The following is a 17,451-nucleotide window of genomic DNA, read 5'->3' as shown; positions in this document are numbered from 1 at the left end:
AAGTAGGGCATTTTAACTCCCTCATTAAGGATTAAAATAGTCCCTTTAATATATTTTAATTACTGAATTTTAATCTGCTGAGTACCCATTCAAACATTAAAGATCCCAAAAACCTTATAGTAAGACAGAGAGATATCTAGGATGTGATAACAGCTGTTCAGCTGACAAACAGGTTTGAGTACCTTAGCACATTGGACTGTAATTATTGACTAATTCTGAGAGAAATCTCACCCCCTCACAGGGGGTGACACTTGACCTGTTAACTAGTCAAACCCCTATTATAACCTTTCAGTTAAAGGGCAATTACATTTTTGAGCTGGATTGAAAAATAAGAAATCTGATGACAGATGGTGTAATTTGTGGCCTCCAAGGAACTAGCGACATAGTTAATCCTGTCATCTGGATGGGTATATTTTGTTCTCTTCTTCAGCACTACCCTGCCCACCAGGTAAAGCTTGGTGGGGCTTACTCACTCAAGTATCCTTGGATATTTCTTGTAAATTGACCCAAGTTGACACTAGTTCACAGTACTTGCTTGCATTCTGGTTAGTTTAAAAAAAAAAAATCAAGTATTCTAGTGCTCAACTTCTATAACTCATATTCACAAATTAACATGTCGGAGCACTTATTAGGTTTAAAGGCTTATTAATATGCATATGTCGCAAAGCAACATTATCTGTATACAATTGTCTTATTAGGAGATTTTAACATCCACCCTTGACTTTCTCCATGTCAAGCTTCCCATTAGTGTCTTCCAGATGATTAATATCATCTTGAACACAAGAGAAAAGGAGATTTCTTTAATACTATTTAGGACGATCTTAATCTTGTATTCTCAGATTAGACCAATGAAAGCTTGGGACCTTACTCCCACATATACTTGGAGAGGATTTATCTCCATAACTGATAACATCTTCATTTCTGCTCACGTAGTTCACTTCTTAAAGCAATCTGGGGTTACCTGGAACCAGTTTAGTGATCACCACCTGCTATTTATCATCTTAGACTGGAGACTAGAGGAGGAAGAAATAACAGAAGAAGTCACATGATATCAATTCTATGGATCAGGATCACAGATTAAATGGAATAAAGCGGCCCCAGATTATTGTTTAGAAAATTGTTATACAGTATGTGGTCAGGTTATTATGATTTGTCTAGAGACTTCAACTCAACCCAGAGTTTGTAGGAAAATATCTAAAAGTTTGACCCATGTGGGAGGTAAGAACAAGGGGCCTATTAATAGATGGTTTGACCATAAATGTTCTGAGGCTCATCAAAGCTTGCTGGCAGGTTTAAAGAAAGCTACTAGGATCAAAATTGGGGTCACTCTGTGCCGGAAGTGACAATTGTCAGCCGGGAAAATTAAATCAGAGGCAAAGCTTGGCATTAACTTCTCCAGACTAACGTCGTAAAATGCAGTGCCAGATTTTGAGAAATAGTTAATCACTCATATTTTATAGGAGATGTCAGTGGTGCAGTAGGGTGCCATATTGCTCCATATAGGTTGGTACAGCATTTTAGAGGGACATAGGGTCCTTTCTCCAGTGATAAATTTAACATGGAATTCGTCCAGGAGGATATAAACGAGGCAATTAGGTATGTGTTCAGATAAGGCCCCTATCCAGATGGAGTTCCTGCTGATCTGTTCAAAATTGATCCAGCAAAAAGGGCTAACATTTTAACTAATGTTCTAAAGGCAACATGCAAGTCAGGTGTACCTCTATCATGGTCCAGGTCAATAATTATAGCAGTGTTTATAATTTTAAAAAGGGCAGAGACATGCCCCGCAATGCCATAGGCCCACATCGCTTATCAATTCAGTGGGTGGTCGTGAGGTGTGTTATTTTTAATAGTTTAACCACATGGCTAGAAGAAATTCAGGTACTGCCTGGCTGTAGTATGACTTTCGGTCTGGACGGGGTACTCTAGATCAATGTTTGAACCTAAAGTTGATAATATTAAAATATACAATTGACAAGGGGAGCTGGTTACACCTTGTCCTCATGGACCTCATGTCAGTTTTTGGCAGAGTGAATAGGAGTAAATTATCTCCTTAACATGGGTATTGCTAGAGACATAATGAACATCTTACATGAAAATAGGGACCTGACTGCTGCAGGCAGATAGTAGGGGCAGAGAGACTCAGACGACAGAGAGGGTTAAATCCACATTGAAAACAGAGATTTGTTTGCTAATAAAGGTGACTGTTTTATGTTTTTTTAAATGTTAAAAGGTATATTAATGTTATTTATTTGATTGCATCTGTGAGGAAACGTTTTTATGAATTATAATTAATATTATGCTTACAGGATTGAGAAAATACTTTATTACTTTTTCTTGTATGTTATTTTTAAAATAAATGTATCTTTTATGGTTGTAAGTAACCGAATAAAGAAATTTGATGATGATGACACAAACCATCACAACATTCTTTTTGGTATTTACTTTCCAGAGCTAAACTTGCTTTGCGCTGGAAATTGCCTAAAAGTAACTCAAAGTGGCACATGAGGTTTTCGCTGTGAACCTGGAGGCTATATATGTTTTTTTCTCTCTGTGGCCCCTATACCTGGGATGGCTGTGTAGTGCGAGACAATTGGCACTGGGAAACGCCAGTGTAGTTGAGCTCACTCTCACATTTTAAATGACACCAAATATATTCCAACATACATTCAAAAGCTACTGATGAAGAGGTTGCTCCAACTAGTAACTGAAAAGTGCCAAAAGCAAATGGCTGGCATCAGATCACCACATTCTAAAAGAGGTCAAATGTTTAAACAACCTAATTGCAACATTTTTAAAGTTGTCTAGTAAGATGGGTGCACGATGAAATTAGGAATGGAAATGTTACAATTTTAATGATAGATTTTATACCATTTACTTAAAAAGTAATTGAAAGAAGTGTAACATATCAGGAGCAATGGACTTATGTACACCTTCAGAAATGCGATTGTGGTTCAAACAGAGACCATAATAATGGCAACAAGTTATTTGCACAACACAATGACGTTAACATACAATTCTTCTGAATATTAAAAAAATGAATATTACAAGAATTGATAAAAAGGAGACTACACATAATTTAGGAAGACAAGCGTTCAGAGGTCCAACAGCCAGCCACCACATAAAACGACGTGTCAGGCTGATAAATTAAGAAAAGGTAATAACTGGGCTGTCAAATGCAAAAAAGGCCCTTAAAGGATCACTCAACATACGCATTACGCTTACTGATGTAATCCAAAAACATCTATCCTAACTGAATGCCGAGTACGGCTAATTAAGAATCATGCTACTAATGCTGACAATATTATCACATGAAACAAGCACCATTTTGAAACGTGGTAACACAAAAGTATGTGAAAATGTCATCAGTAGAAGAACAGGAAAAACAAATGTCAGCAGATAATGTCAGTTTGAATTAGCTTTTAAGTTCAGACATTATGTGAAAGGTACATGTAGGTACTAAACATATGTAACTTGTTCTTTGCAGACTGCAAATTGTAAAATGTGAATCAAAAATGTAATTCCTGTTGGAATATTGTTTACATGCGACATTCATGTGACACTCACATGTGTCAATGCTTATACTTTTGCAATTAACTGAGCCCGTCTCCTAACAGTCAATACAGCTAACGCAAAGTACGAGCAACAGAAACAGCTGAAAGCGCTGTAGGCTGCACATAAAAGTTGTCATTTATTTTAGGGGTCAATTCTTCCTACCTGTGTGTGCAGGATTTACTGAATGGGGTAGACCTCGGCTTTACAACAGGTACTGCACCTCGTTAAGAGGAATAATGCAATAACACTATGTTCTCCAACATTCTGAATTGAAAAAAACAGAATATATGGTATTTTCAATGCAAACATTTTGCCAGGTCATGCTGAGTAAACAATGTGTAGGTATAAGTATAAATATGTCATTACTGCATAAGTTGAAACACCGATTTGTTCACCAAATAAATCCTTCTCCTAAAACAGGATTTCTGAAAGGCACTGTACATGTAATGTGACACTTACAAACAGTCTTATGGAACAGAGGAAGATGATTGCTGGCTAGGCTGCGCAGCTTGAAAACTTGTAAGAAGCCCTTTGGAGAAGACGACTGCCCAGGCAATGACTAGATCCAGCATTCATTTTGTGTAGAACTGTGCGAGGGCTTCAGGATTCCTCTCTTCTCATGTAGACCTAAGAGGCTAGTTTAACTTTGTACATTTGGTAGAAGCGCTAATTGATCTGTTTAAAGAAAAGAACACTTTCAGAAGTTAGTGTCAGCTGGAGTGGGAAGAGATGATCAGCAATGTTGACAAATATTGTGAAAAACAAATCTGTGAAATGTAATGAAAATTAAAAAGTGTAAGGTTAGTAATTTTTACAAATGGAATTTCATTGCTACCCTGATGAGTTGGTACGTAGGTCTTTGATTAACCCCTTTGCTGCCAGGCGTTTTCCCCCTTAGGTGCCAGGCCTTTTTTTGGCTATTTGGGGCAGTCCGCGCTTAAGCCCTTATAACTTTTTGTCCACATAAGCTACCCACGCCAAATTTGCATCGTTTTCTTCTAACAGCCCAAGGATTCTAGAGATACCCAGAGTGTGTTAGTTCCCCTGCAGGAGACCAAGAAACTAGCCAAAATAAAACAATAAATTAGTTTTTTTTTAAATGAATGGGGCAAAAGGGCTGCAGAAGTAAGCTTGTGGTGTTTTCCCTGAAAATGGCATTAACAAATGGTTTGCGGTGCTAAAATCACCGTCTTTCCACCACAATTTTGGCATTTTACTGGGACATCACAATTTTTACTATTTTGGGGCTTTCAGCGTCTTCCCAGTTAGTGCCAGAAATGGGTGTGAAACCAATGCTGGATCCCAGACAGCTAAACATTTCTGTAAAGTAGACAAAATTTTAAATTCAGCAGGAGGTCATTTGTGTAGATCCTTCAAGGTTTTCCTACAGAGTAACAGCTAAAATCAAAAAATATAGAAATTGAGGTGACAAAGAGAGCCATTTCCGTCCATGTTTTCTTCTATAACGTTTTCCATCCATGGCATATTTTTGAAAACAATATAACATAACGTCTGCTGGACTCTTCTGGTTGTGGGGATATATAGGACTTGTAGGTTCATCAAGAACCCTAGATAACTAGTGTCAATAAATGAGCTGCAGCTTGCAATTGGTTTTCATTGTATACCGGGTATACAGCAAGTCATTTGGTGAAATATAAAGAGTGAAAAATAGGTATCAAGGAAACCTTTGTATTTCCAAAATGGGCACACGATAAGGTGTTGAGAAGCAGTGGTTATTTGCACATCTCTGAATTCTGGGGTCCCCAAAGTAGCATGTGAATTATAAGGCATTTCTCAAACTGACTTCTTTTTTATACACTGTCTTACATTTGGAAGGAAAAAATGTAGAGAACGACAAGGGGCAATAACGCTTGTTGTTCTATTCTGTGTTCTCCCAAGACTCCCTATATAAATGGTACCTCACTTGTGTGAGTAGGCCTAATGCCCACGACAGGAAGCGCAATATGGACACATCGCATTTTTACATTGAAATCTGACGTGTTTTTTGGAAAGTGTCTAGCTGTGGATTTCGGGCTCCAGCTCAGCCGGCACCTAGGGAAACCTACCAAACCTGTGCATTTTTGAAAACTATACACCTAGGGGAATACAGGATGGGGTGACTCTAACCAGGTTCTGTTATCCAGAATCCTTTGCAAACCTCAAAATTTGACAAAAAAGACAACTTTTCGTCACATTTCGGTGACAGAAAGTTCTGAAATCTGAGAGGAGCCACACATTTCCTTCCACCCAGCAGTTCCCCAAGTCTCTTGATAAAAATGGTACCTCAGTTGTGTTGGTAGGCCTTGTGCCTGCAACAGGAAACGCCCCAAAATGCAACATGGACACATCACATTTTTACATTGACAACTGATGAGTTCTTTGGAAGGTGCCTATCTGTGGATTTTGGTCTGTAGCTCAGCCAGTACCTAGGAAAACGTACCAAACCTGTGCATTTTTGAAAACTAGACACCTAGGGGAACCCATGTTGGGGTGACTTGTGGCGCTTTCACCAGGTTCTGTTAAACAGAATCCTTTGCAAACCTAAAAATTTGGCACAAACAACATTTTTCCTCATATTTCGGTGATAGAAAGTTCTGGAATTTGAGAGAAGCCACACATTTCCTTCCACCCAGTATTCACCCAAGTCTCCCAATAAAAATGATATCTCACCTGTGTGGGTAGTGCCCGCGACAGGAAATGCCCCAAAACACAACATGTACACATCATATTTTCGCCCAAAAAACTGACCTGTTTTCATGAAGTGCCTAGCTGTGGATTTTGGCCTCTAGGTCATCTGGCACCTAGAAAAACCTACCAAACCTGGACATTTCTAAAAACTAGACACCTGGGGGAACCCAGTATGGGGTAACTTGTGACGCTCTCACCAGGTTCTGTTACCCAGAATCCTTAGCAAACCTCAATATTTGGCAAAAAAACACTTTTTCCTCACATTTCAGTGCTGCAAAGTTCTGGAATCTGAGGGGAGTCACAAACTTCCTTCTAACCAGCGTTCCCCCAGGTCTCCTGATAAAAATGGTGTGGGTAGGCCTAGAGCTCCCAACAGGAATTCCCCTTAAAACACCACGTGGATACGTCAAAATTATTAAATACAAAACTACCTGTTTTTGCGGGGGCGCCTGCGTTTTTTTCCAGGGCTCAGCAGCCATCTAGGGAAACCTACCAAAACCAGACATTTCTGAAAACTATACACCCGAGGGAGTCCAGAAAGGTGTGAATTGCCTGGATCCCCCAGTGTTTTCTTACCCATAATTCTCAGCAAACCTCAAATTTAGCTAAAATATCATATTTTTCCCACATTTCTTTGTGGGACCACAGCACAGGGAGAAATATCCTACCACCCAACATTCCCCCCAGTCTCCCGATAAAAATGATACCTCAGTTGTGTATGTGGGCTAAGTGCCTGTGACAGGGAAGAGCCAAAAACATGTTGAAATTGAGGGGGAACCAAAGAGGGTCCAATAAGGCAGTTTGAAAAAAAAAAAGTTATGCTGACAAGTGGGGCAGAATTTTTATTGGTATAGATGCAACAATGCTGGGTGGTAGGAATTTTGTGTATTCCTGCAGATTCTGGAATGGTTCCATCACCAAAATGTGGGGGAAATGTGTGATTTCAAGGCAAGTTGGAGGTTTGCAGGTCATTGTAGGTAAGAAAATGGTGCGGGTGCATGTGAAGCACACCACCCTGGACTCACCCAGATGTTTAGTTTTCACATGTGTCTAGGTCTTGCACATTTTTCTACATGGCAGTGTCCCAAAGTCCAAAAAGTGCATCCTTCACCATTCCAAGTGGGAAGATTTTGGGAGTGAGCCAAGCTCTCATGGCCCAAATGTAAAATCAAAACCCAAAGAAATCAAATGTCCTCTTGCTGGCCGTTGGATTAACATCTTTTATGTGCAGGAGAGATCTGAAAGACTGTTACCCACTTCAGTTCAGGTGGGGGCATAAACATGCCCATACTGGTTGGTAGCCACCACCCCACTTTTTTTTTTTTATTCCCTGGCATCTAGTAGGCTTTCTGCTCCCTTGGGGAGTGGATCGGGGGTAGTTGCCCCATCTGCCCACCGGTTTGCAGAACAACTTTGTCCCCATTTATTTGGGGTGGGGGTATGGACATACCCCCACCCTCTTTTGTTGAAAAAAAATCTTCCCTGGTCTCCGCTGGGCTTTCTGCCCCCCTTGGGGGCAGATGTGCCTTGCAAAAATAGGCCAATCTGCCCCCAAGGGGGGCAGAAATGGCCAACAGTAAGGTGCCACCCTGGGGAGCGACCCTTACCCAAGGGGCTGCCCCCCAAACAACACACACACACCAATCCGTGGTGCCTAAGTGGTTTCTGCCCCCCAGGGGCAGATTGGCCTAATAGAAATAGGCCGAACTGCCCCCAAGGGGAGCAGAAATGGCTAAAAATAAATCCCCCCACAGGGGAGTGACCCTTGCCTAAGAGGCTGCTCCCCATGTGTAAAAAATAATTGTAAAAAATTCCTGGTGACTATCGCCTAATTAAAATAGGCCGATCTGCCCCCAAGGGGAGCAGAAATGGCCTAAAATAAATTTGCCCCCCAGGAGAGCGGCTCTTACCTAAGGGGTCGCGACCCTTGCGTAAAATTGGCGCAAAAAAAAAATCCTTGGTGTCTTGTGGTTTCTGTCCCCTTTGGCCTAAGAAAACCAGGCTGATCTTCCCCCAAGAAATGGGCTAAAATAAAATTCCCCCTCCAGGGCAGCAACCCTTGCCTAAGGGGTCGCTCCCCATCTGTAATTTTTTTTTTTAAAGATCCCTGGTTCCCAGTGGTTTTTGCCCCCTTTGGGGACGGACCGGCCTAATTAAAATAGGCCAATAGCCTAAAATAAATTTGCCCCCCCCAGGGGAGAGACCTTTGCCTAATGGGTTGCTCCCCTTTTGTGAACTTGGCACAAAAAAAACCCTGATGTCTAGTGGTTTCTGCTCCCCTGGGAGGAAGATTGGCCTAATAAAAATAGGCTAATCTGCCCTCAAGGGGGGCAGAAATAATCTAAAATAAATGTAGCCCCCAGGGGAGCGACCCTTGCCTAAGGGATCCTCCCCACGTGTAAAAAAAAAAAAAAAAAAAATGATCCCTGGTGTCCAGAGGATTCGGCCCCCCCCGGGGGGGGCAGAAAGGCCTAATAATAAATTCCCCCCCTAGGGATCGACCCTTGCTCAAGGGGTCGCTCTCCTTATATGTAAACACAAAAGTAACGTGAAAAAAAAAAACTCTGTGATGTCTAGTGGGCATTTCTGCAGCCTGATCACTTGACTATCGAGCTGCAGAAATGCTCAGAAAGACATCAAAGGAAAGAAAAGGCTGTTCCTTTCCTTTTATGCTTCCCTGCCTGCCCCACCCCTCGATTGGAAAAGAAATGCAAGCATTTCTCTTCCGATTGCGCTGGAAGCTGAGCTTCCATCGTGATGGGGGCAGCCGCAGATGAGGTCAGCATGCGATCGCGTGCTGACATCATCAGACGTCACTTGGGCAGGGTGAGGGAGGGGTCGGGGGTGGAAAGGGAAGTGTATGTTAATAAAGTTAGTCTTTCTGTGCATAATTACGCACCTTAGAAATCAATAAGCAGTCACTTTTAAAAATGCATTAAAAATCGTACAATTGGGTTACCAGTTTCTTCTTTTGCAGTATGGTCGAAGCAGCTGGTGGGCACCTTGTGGCAGCTGGAGAGCCTTGGGCGGCTCCCAGTTCCAGCAGGAGCAGAGAAGGAAAGTCTCTTGGCACAGGGCCATTTTGAGGGGCCACCTGGAAAAGGAGAGGGTTTGCAAGTTTAAAGTTGGTGCCTTGATGTCCCCTTGGGCTGTCTGGGTTGCAAGGGGTTAGGGACCCGTGGAGCACAGCTGGTTCCTTGTTGCAAGGTGCAGTGCAGCCAGATTCAGGGTGAGTTGGTAATCCAGGAGCTGTGCGCAATGGAGCCCTTTAGAGCTGAAGGTAAGGTTCTTTGAAGGTGGCTCCCAGGACAACGGTGGCACCATTGTGGAAGGTCTGGGGTGTTCTTGACCTCCCTTGACTGGGGCTTCCTCCTGGTCCAGTTGCAGCTCAGGAGGAGCTGTTTTATTTGGTTTCCGATTTCCACTTACCAATACCTGGGGTATTGGCATGACTCGTCCACTGGAGAGTGCAGTGCCACCAAACTTGGCACACTTGCCGGTCTTGGCTGTTTGCAGTGTGTTGTCAGGTCCAGCTGCAACTTCTGGTTGTGGAGGTACTGGCCAGTCAGTGAAGTGACATTCACTGGCTTGTTGGTTGTTGCTGCTTTCTTGAGTGGTGCCTCCAGTCAGGAGGGAGATCTTGGGCTCTTTGCAAAGCCTGGAAGTCCTCAGGGTCTTCTGAGGTCAGTCCAGTGGTCAGCTCACCTGCAGCAGCAATTTTCGAGACACAGATGCAGCAGACAGGGTCTTGGCTCTTCTTCTGATGCAGCAGGTGCTCAGTTCTCTTGCTGTAGTCTTTTTGGGGGTTGTCTTCTTCTTCTTTGTCCTTTCAAGTGCAACTTCTTGGTCTAGGTGTGCCCACTAAGTACTGAATTTAGTGGGCATTTTAGGGGAAACCTGGTAGTGTCCAAGGGGACACTTACCTTTGGGTGGCTACACCCACTATAGTGACCACTTCCTGTGGGAAGGGTCACTTTCCTAAACCTGATTGGCAATTTTCCTTCCATCAAAGATGGAGGAAAATGAACTAGAGGGTCCACCTTTCAGGCAACACCTTAGGGGTGGTGCATGCCATGTGAGGCCACTCCCCCTACCCTTTGTGGGGTTTCCCTCCTTTGCTCCCTCCCAAAGTGGGAGTTTGCAAAGGGGGAGGCCATCTGCTCCTAGCAGCAGGCCTGGGGGGTCAAGTTTCAAGGGCGGTAGCCCTTTGATGCACACTGCCAGGGCAGTGCACATTCCTGAGGGAAGGGGTGTTAGCTTCTGCTCCAAGGGAGGGCATTGTTTTACAAACCAGAGACAGGGCTCTTCCCCAAGATTTGTGTATTGGCTGTCTGGATGCGGCAGGGTGGCTGGAATCAGTAATCAATCATGCCAGGATAGTTAGCTTTTGCAGAGGGAACCTCTAAGGTGACCCCTGGATACATTTTATAATAAATCCAGTACTAGTACCAGTTTGGATTTCTCATTCTGAATTGTTTGATACCAAACAACCCTGGGTTCAGAGTAGCCGTTAAGTAGCTTGGAAACTAGTGTTGACCATTGTCCAGCACATATATTAAAATGGCTGCACTGTTCAATCATTATGTTCCAGGTTTGGCAGGGACACAGTGGGTACATATTGCTCATGCAGTTATGCCCTCGCATATAATATGGAGCACCCTGCCTTAGGGATGTGTGCCTGCTAGAGGGGTGTCTTACCCAGAGTAAATGCAGTGTATGGAGGACAGGGCACACAGGTAGTGTGCCAAGTCGAGTTTGTGTGTTTGGTTTGTACCAGAACACTCAGCCTGCTATGGCAGTGCACCTGGATGCATGGCCCCTAGAGGGTGGCACAATCAGGGCTGCTGCCCTCCGGGGCTTACCCTTAGTACTCTATGCCCTGGGTACCTAGGTACCTTTTACTAGGGACTTATAGTGGTAGCTAAAGGAATATCCAATTACCTTTACAATGTTTTGGGGAAAGAAGACTGGCACTGGGAACCTGATTAGCAGGATCCCAGTGCACCCCAGTCCAAATTGCATTCAGAAACCAGGCAAAATGTGGAGGGGTACTGCAACAAGGTGCCAGTTTCCCACAAGAGGAATAAGAATGCAAGCTTTCTAAGATTATCTCTGAAACCTATGCTAGTATAGATCGGGATAATCTGGGAACCAGACCAAGTAAACCACAATTACAAGGTAAACCCACTAAGGATTCTACCAAACAAGTACACAAGGGTTTAAAAAAATACTGGGATGCACAAAAGCCTAACAAAGATAATCAAAAACAAAGAGGAGAATCTCCACGTTCGGAGACCTCTGAGAAAAGGTACAACCTTAGAAATATGGAAACTTTAAAAACTCCTGACAGATATCAACATACTGACACTCGCCCATCCCGTTCCTTCCAGGATTCACCAGATAAATGAACTGAGAGAGGAGGGCAGTCAGAACACTGAAATGAGTAAGTGAAATCAAGAAAAGACTCACAACACTCATCTGAAGTTACAATCAAAAAGGAAGAGCAACTTCCACAACAAAAACCTCAACTCAAAAAGAAAAGGTTTGCGGCTATTTCAGCAAAAAATGCCACATATATTGTGATCTGTAATGAAGAACAGGATGTTGGCAGGTTCTCTGCTAGACAGCGTGTCAGAGGTCACAATAGTTCGCCAGCATCTTCAAGAGCTTCTGTATGTGACAGCAATTAACAACTTTCTTGAAGTCAAAACTACAGACATGTGTATCACTCCACCCGACACGATTTACAAACTAAAAATTAAAATTGAGGGAGACATAGAACACACTATTAAAGTTACATTTTGGGTAAGATTAACACTTAGGTGGTCATTACAACCCCGGCAGACAGTGTTAAAGCAGCGGTAAGACCGCCAACAGGCCGGCGGTAAAACTTTTGGAATTACGACCGTGGCGGAAACCGCAACAAAGACAGCCACTTTAACACTCAGACCGCCACGGCGGTACAGACAAACAGCGCGGCGGTCACTGCCAACAGACAGGCGGGAGACAATGTACCGCCCACACTATTATGACAGGCCAATCCGCCACCTTTTCTTAGGCGGATTCAACGCAGATAAAAACACGGCGGAAACAGGCATTTCGAAGGAAAAACGATCACCTCTACACACTCCACGAGGAAGGACAACACCATGGAGCCGGAACTTCATATTCTCCCTGTGCTAGTCTTCCTGCTCCTCTACCAGGAGCACCAACGCCAGCGGCGAAGACCACGGTGAGTACTGCACCTATGACATAGGGGAGGGGGGAGGCAAAAAACAGGGACACTCACACGCAACACCCTAACCCCCACCCCCACCCCCACCCTCACCCACTACAACACACACACCAATGCATATCTATACATTACAGTAACACCCCCCAACCCCCCCGGAAGAATGCAAAGACAAAAGGAAATGAGTGTAACTATTGTAATATATCAGAAATCAGTAAGCAAAAATAAATATATATATACACTATTAACAAAATATATTCCACGATTAGTAGTCCAGGTATTGCACCATTCATAGTCCGTGGACCACTGGGCCCAAAATGCATGGGCAAGGCCCACACAAGATACCCGAACATGACGGAGAGAACACTGCAGGGGCATTAGATAGAAATACAACAGGCACCTCAGAAGGAAGGGAAGGGGGGCACCTCAGCCGGATGAGTGCACGACGCCAGATCCACGAGGGGGCTCCATGCCCATTGATGTATCCTGGGGAGTGCAAAGCCACATTCACTCAAGTCTCTACAGTGGGTGGGTTGCCCACTGTTCCATCCTGGGGAGTGCAAAGCCACAATCTCTCAAGTCTCTACAGTGGCTGGGTTGCCCACTGTTCCATCCTGGGGAGTGCAAAGCCACAAGTCTCTACAGTGGGTGGGTTGCCCACTGTTCATCCTGGGGAGTGCAAAGCCACAGTCTCTCAAGTCTCTACAGTGGGTCGGTTGCACACTGTTCCATCCTGGGGAGTGCAAAGCCACAGTCTCTCAAGTCTGTACAGTGGGTGGGTTGCCCACTGTTCCATCCTGGGGAGTGGAAAGCCACAGTCTCTCAAGTTGATAACAGTGGGTGGGTTGCCCACTGTTCCATCCTGGGGAGTGCAAAGCCACAGTCTCTCAAGTGGATGTCTTTCTTCACTGGTTCGGGAGGGGGACTGGTGCCCAGAGTGCTTCATCCTGCCAAGGACAGAGGTAGTGGATGCTGTTCTCCAATGGTTCTGGAGGGGGACTGGTGCCCAGAGTGCTTCATCCTGCCAAGGACAGAGGTAGTGGATGCTGTTCTCCAATGGTTCTGGAGGGAGACTGGTGCCCAGAGTGCTTCATCCTGCCAAGGACAGAGGTAGTGGATGCTGTTCTCCACTGGTTCTGGAGGGGGACTGGTGCCCAGAGTGCATCACTCACCCCGTGACGGTCCCAGTTGCGTCACTGCCCCTGCCGCTCATGGACTAGCGGTCCTTGCCTTGGCGGGCCTTGCCCTGTTCAGCGGTGCTTGCCCTGTTCAGCGGTGCTTGCCTTGGCGGTCTTTGCCCTGTTCAGCGGTGCTTGAGTTGGCGGTCTTTGCCCTGGTCAGCGGTGCTTGCCCTGTTCAGCGGTGCTTGCCTTGGCGGTCTCTGCCCTGTTCAGCGGTGCTTGCCCTGTTCAGCGGTGCTTGCCCTGGCGGTCCGTCTTTGCCCAGCTGGGCTGTGGCTGGCGGTCCTTCATTGGTCAGCTGGGCTGTGGCATGCGGGGCCCTCCTGGGCTGCTGGGCTGTGGCTGGCGGGCCCTCCTGGGCAGCTGGGCTGTGGCTGGCGGGCCCTCCTGGGCAGCTGGGCTGTGGCTGGCGGGGCCTTCCTGGGCAGCTGAGCTGTGGCTGGCGGGGCCCTCCTGGGCAGCTGGGCTGTGGCTGGCGGGGTCCTCCTGGACAGCGACGATGGGGCTGGCAGTGGGCTCCTGGGCAGCGACGATGGGTGTGGCGGTGGCCTCCTGGGCAGCGACGATGGGGCTGGCGGTTGCCTCTTGGCCAGCGGGGATGATGACGGTCTTCTCCGCCGTGCTGCTCCTCCCAGACTTTGCAGGTTTCTTGTGGCCCTTCCCCACCTTGGGAGGTGTCACAGCTGAGTCCACACTCCCACCGGGACCCCTGGAAGCGGCTTGGGTGGCTAGAGTCTTCTCCCTCTCCCGCCGGGCACTGGCCAACTTCTGGTGCTTCACAGGGGGGGGGACTGGCTGTGCTGTGGCTCCGTGCCACACTTGCTGGCCTGGTGGCCGGTGCACTCCACATACCTGTGACAACAGGCACCACTGGTCCCGGAGATTTTGTGGCTGAGGAGCTAGTACGGGACCTATGATTTGGACGGGGGTGGGAAATAGGTTAAGGGTGGACAGGAAAAGTTGTTTGGAGACACTGGGGCGGGTAGCTGGAGGGGGTTTGGGAGTGGAGGAAGAGGTGGTGGATGTAGGAGGTGTAAGTTTTGTGGCTTTGGGTGCAGGTGCATGCGCTGGAGGCTGTTGTGAGGTGGACGTATGTTGGGTGGGTGTGTGCCTGCTTTTGTGTATCTTCGGAGAGGACGTCACAGACACACTGAGAGAGGACACAGGGGACGTGTGAATGGTAGTGGGGTGGTGAGTGCACGTGAGCGGGGTGTGGTGGTGGGTGTGCTGGTGCGGGACGTAGTGGCTGTAGTGGTAGTGCATGCAGGTGTGAGTGGAGACGAGACTGGGAGGGAGGAGGGAGACGAGGAGGAGGGGGACACAGTGGAGGCAGTGGATGTTGGTGTGTCTGTATGTGTGTGATGCTTGCGTGAGTGCCTGTGGGATGTGTGGTGCTTATGTTTGCCTGAGCTTCCCTTGTGTGATGAGGTGTGTGCAGGCTGGTCTGATGGTGTGCTTGGGATAGGCAGAGGTACAGGGGATTGGGTCTGGGTGGAGGAAGTTGGAGGGGGGAGGCTAGAGACAGGGACAATGGCTGCCATCAGTGCTGAGGCCAGAGTCTGAAAGGTTTGATGAAGGGCAGCCTGACCAGAATGAATGCCCTCCAGGAATGCATTGGTTTGTTGCAACTCCCTTTCTACACCCTGGATGGCATTCAAAATAGTAGACTGCCCAACAGTGAGTGACCTGAGGAGGTCAATGGCCTCCTCACTGAGGGCAGCAGAGGTGACAGGGGCAGGGGCTGAGGTGCCTGGGGCGAAGGTGATGCCCACCCTCCTGGCTGAGCGGGTACGGGGCAAAGGCGGAGGGGCTGCTGGGAGGGCGGTGCTGGTAAGGGGGTGGCGGCTGTACCTGTAGAAGTGGGGGGCACAGATGTTGCCACCACCACAAGGGAGCTCCCATCGGAGGACGAGTCCGTGTCGCTGGTTGCAGATCCTGTGACCGCTGTGGTGCTCCCCTCACCCTCCGTCCCACTGGTGTATTCAGAGTCCATAGTGTGGGCCTCCATGCCCATGTGGGATGCAGCTCCCTCGTGCTCCGGTGCCACTGCTCCTCCGCCTGATGATGCTAATGCATATAAGAACAGGGAGACCGTAAAAAAAGGGGGGGGAAACAGAAGAAAGACAGGTTGAGTGCATGGCTTACCGCTACCGTTGGCGGACAAGACAGACACAGCAGCCCCCTGCACTACTTCGCGCTGTTGGGCTCTACAGTGCAATTCCTGGGAAATGGCCTACAAGGCTATGGACGACATCTGCACACATAGATGACACAGGTGCATGAATAGCTGTACTTGGCACTCTACAGAGGTGGGGTGGGGGGCCACAGGGCCATGCCTTACGAAGGGGCCTAGCCTACGGAACTCGCCCTGGCCTAGGGAAACCCACAGCCCTCCTCCCCCACCCAGACCCCTCCACTGCACGCAAAGTCAGCTGAATGAGAGTGTACTCACCCCCTTGTGTCTGCTGTGATGCCCTCAAGCGCCCATCCAGCTCCAGGTAGGCCACCGCCAGGATCCAGAACATCAGGGGGGTCATGGTTCGACAGGCACCCCTCCCAAGTTTGGAGGCCATCCCCAGCTGAGCCTCCGCCGTCTTCTTCCTCCAGCAGCGAATGTCCTCCCATCTCTTCCGGCAGTGGATGCTCCGTCTGTGGTGGAACCCCAGGGTCCGGACGTACTTGGCGATGGCACGCCAAATATCCTTCTTCTGGTGGGCGCTGACCTACATGAAATGTACAGGGGAAGAAGAGAAGTCATTACCAACTGCACCGTCAAAGTGAGTGGCCCCATCCCTACCCTTGCCATGTGGCACATGCACCCACCGTCTTTCATGCACTCAGAACTCTACCCCCTTCCTTATTACAACCAGCCCTCTCCACACAGGCATAGCCCATACAACATGCTCCCTGTTGGTCTGGAGGACCATAGAGTAGCGTGTACTGGGGGAGGACCCCGTCGACGAGCTTCTCCAACTCCTCCGATGTGAAGGCAGGGTCCCTTTCCCCAGACGCACGAGCTATTGTCTCTTCCAGATCGAGGTCACAGCAGCACTTGCAGTGTAGGTCCTCTCCTGTCGAAGATCAGGTATCGAGTGATTCAACAACTAGAAAATAGCGGTCACGTCCGCGGCGGTCACGTCCGCGGCGGTGCGTACCATCACCGCGGGCGTACATCGTCATTGGCTTCTGGGACCCATAGGGTCCAATGTTAACCAATGCAGCATTGCGCCACGGTCTTTGACCGCCTACCGCGACGGTGTACAACGCCAGCGCAGTTACCTCACATCCCATTGTCCCGCTTTAGAGGTCAGGCAGCCGCCATTTCAGGGGCCCACATGGCCTAATTACCAACTGCGTCACACATACCTAGGCCTACTCTCAACACACATAGAGGCCAGATTTTGTGTATGAATCGTGTTCTGTGTAGACTGTGGGTACATACCTCTGAGTTGTTTGCCTCTGTGCTCGCTGTTGTCCTTCATAGGCACCGTCCGTTGGGACATGTGAGGAGATGGCGGAATCCTCCAGTGTACCGACCACTGGTGGACCTGTTGACAATGGAGGAAAGAAATTTGATCATCACTTACAGTTTTGACCGTGCCACAATCCAGGAACTGTGTACCCAGTTGGAGCCAGACCTGATGTCAGCAATCCGCCATCCCACAGGAATCCCCCCTCAAGTGCAGGTGCTACCAGTGCTCAATTTCCTTGCAAGTGGGTCTTTTCAAACAACTGTGGCCATGGCATCAGGGATGTCCCAGCCTATGTTTTCCAACGTATTGTCCAGAGTGTTGT

Source organism: Pleurodeles waltl, chromosome 10 (genome assembly GCF_031143425.1).
Source record: "Pleurodeles waltl isolate 20211129_DDA chromosome 10, aPleWal1.hap1.20221129, whole genome shotgun sequence".
NCBI lineage: Eukaryota > Metazoa > Chordata > Amphibia > Caudata > Salamandridae > Pleurodeles > Pleurodeles waltl.
This window is presented reverse-complemented; position numbering follows the sequence as displayed.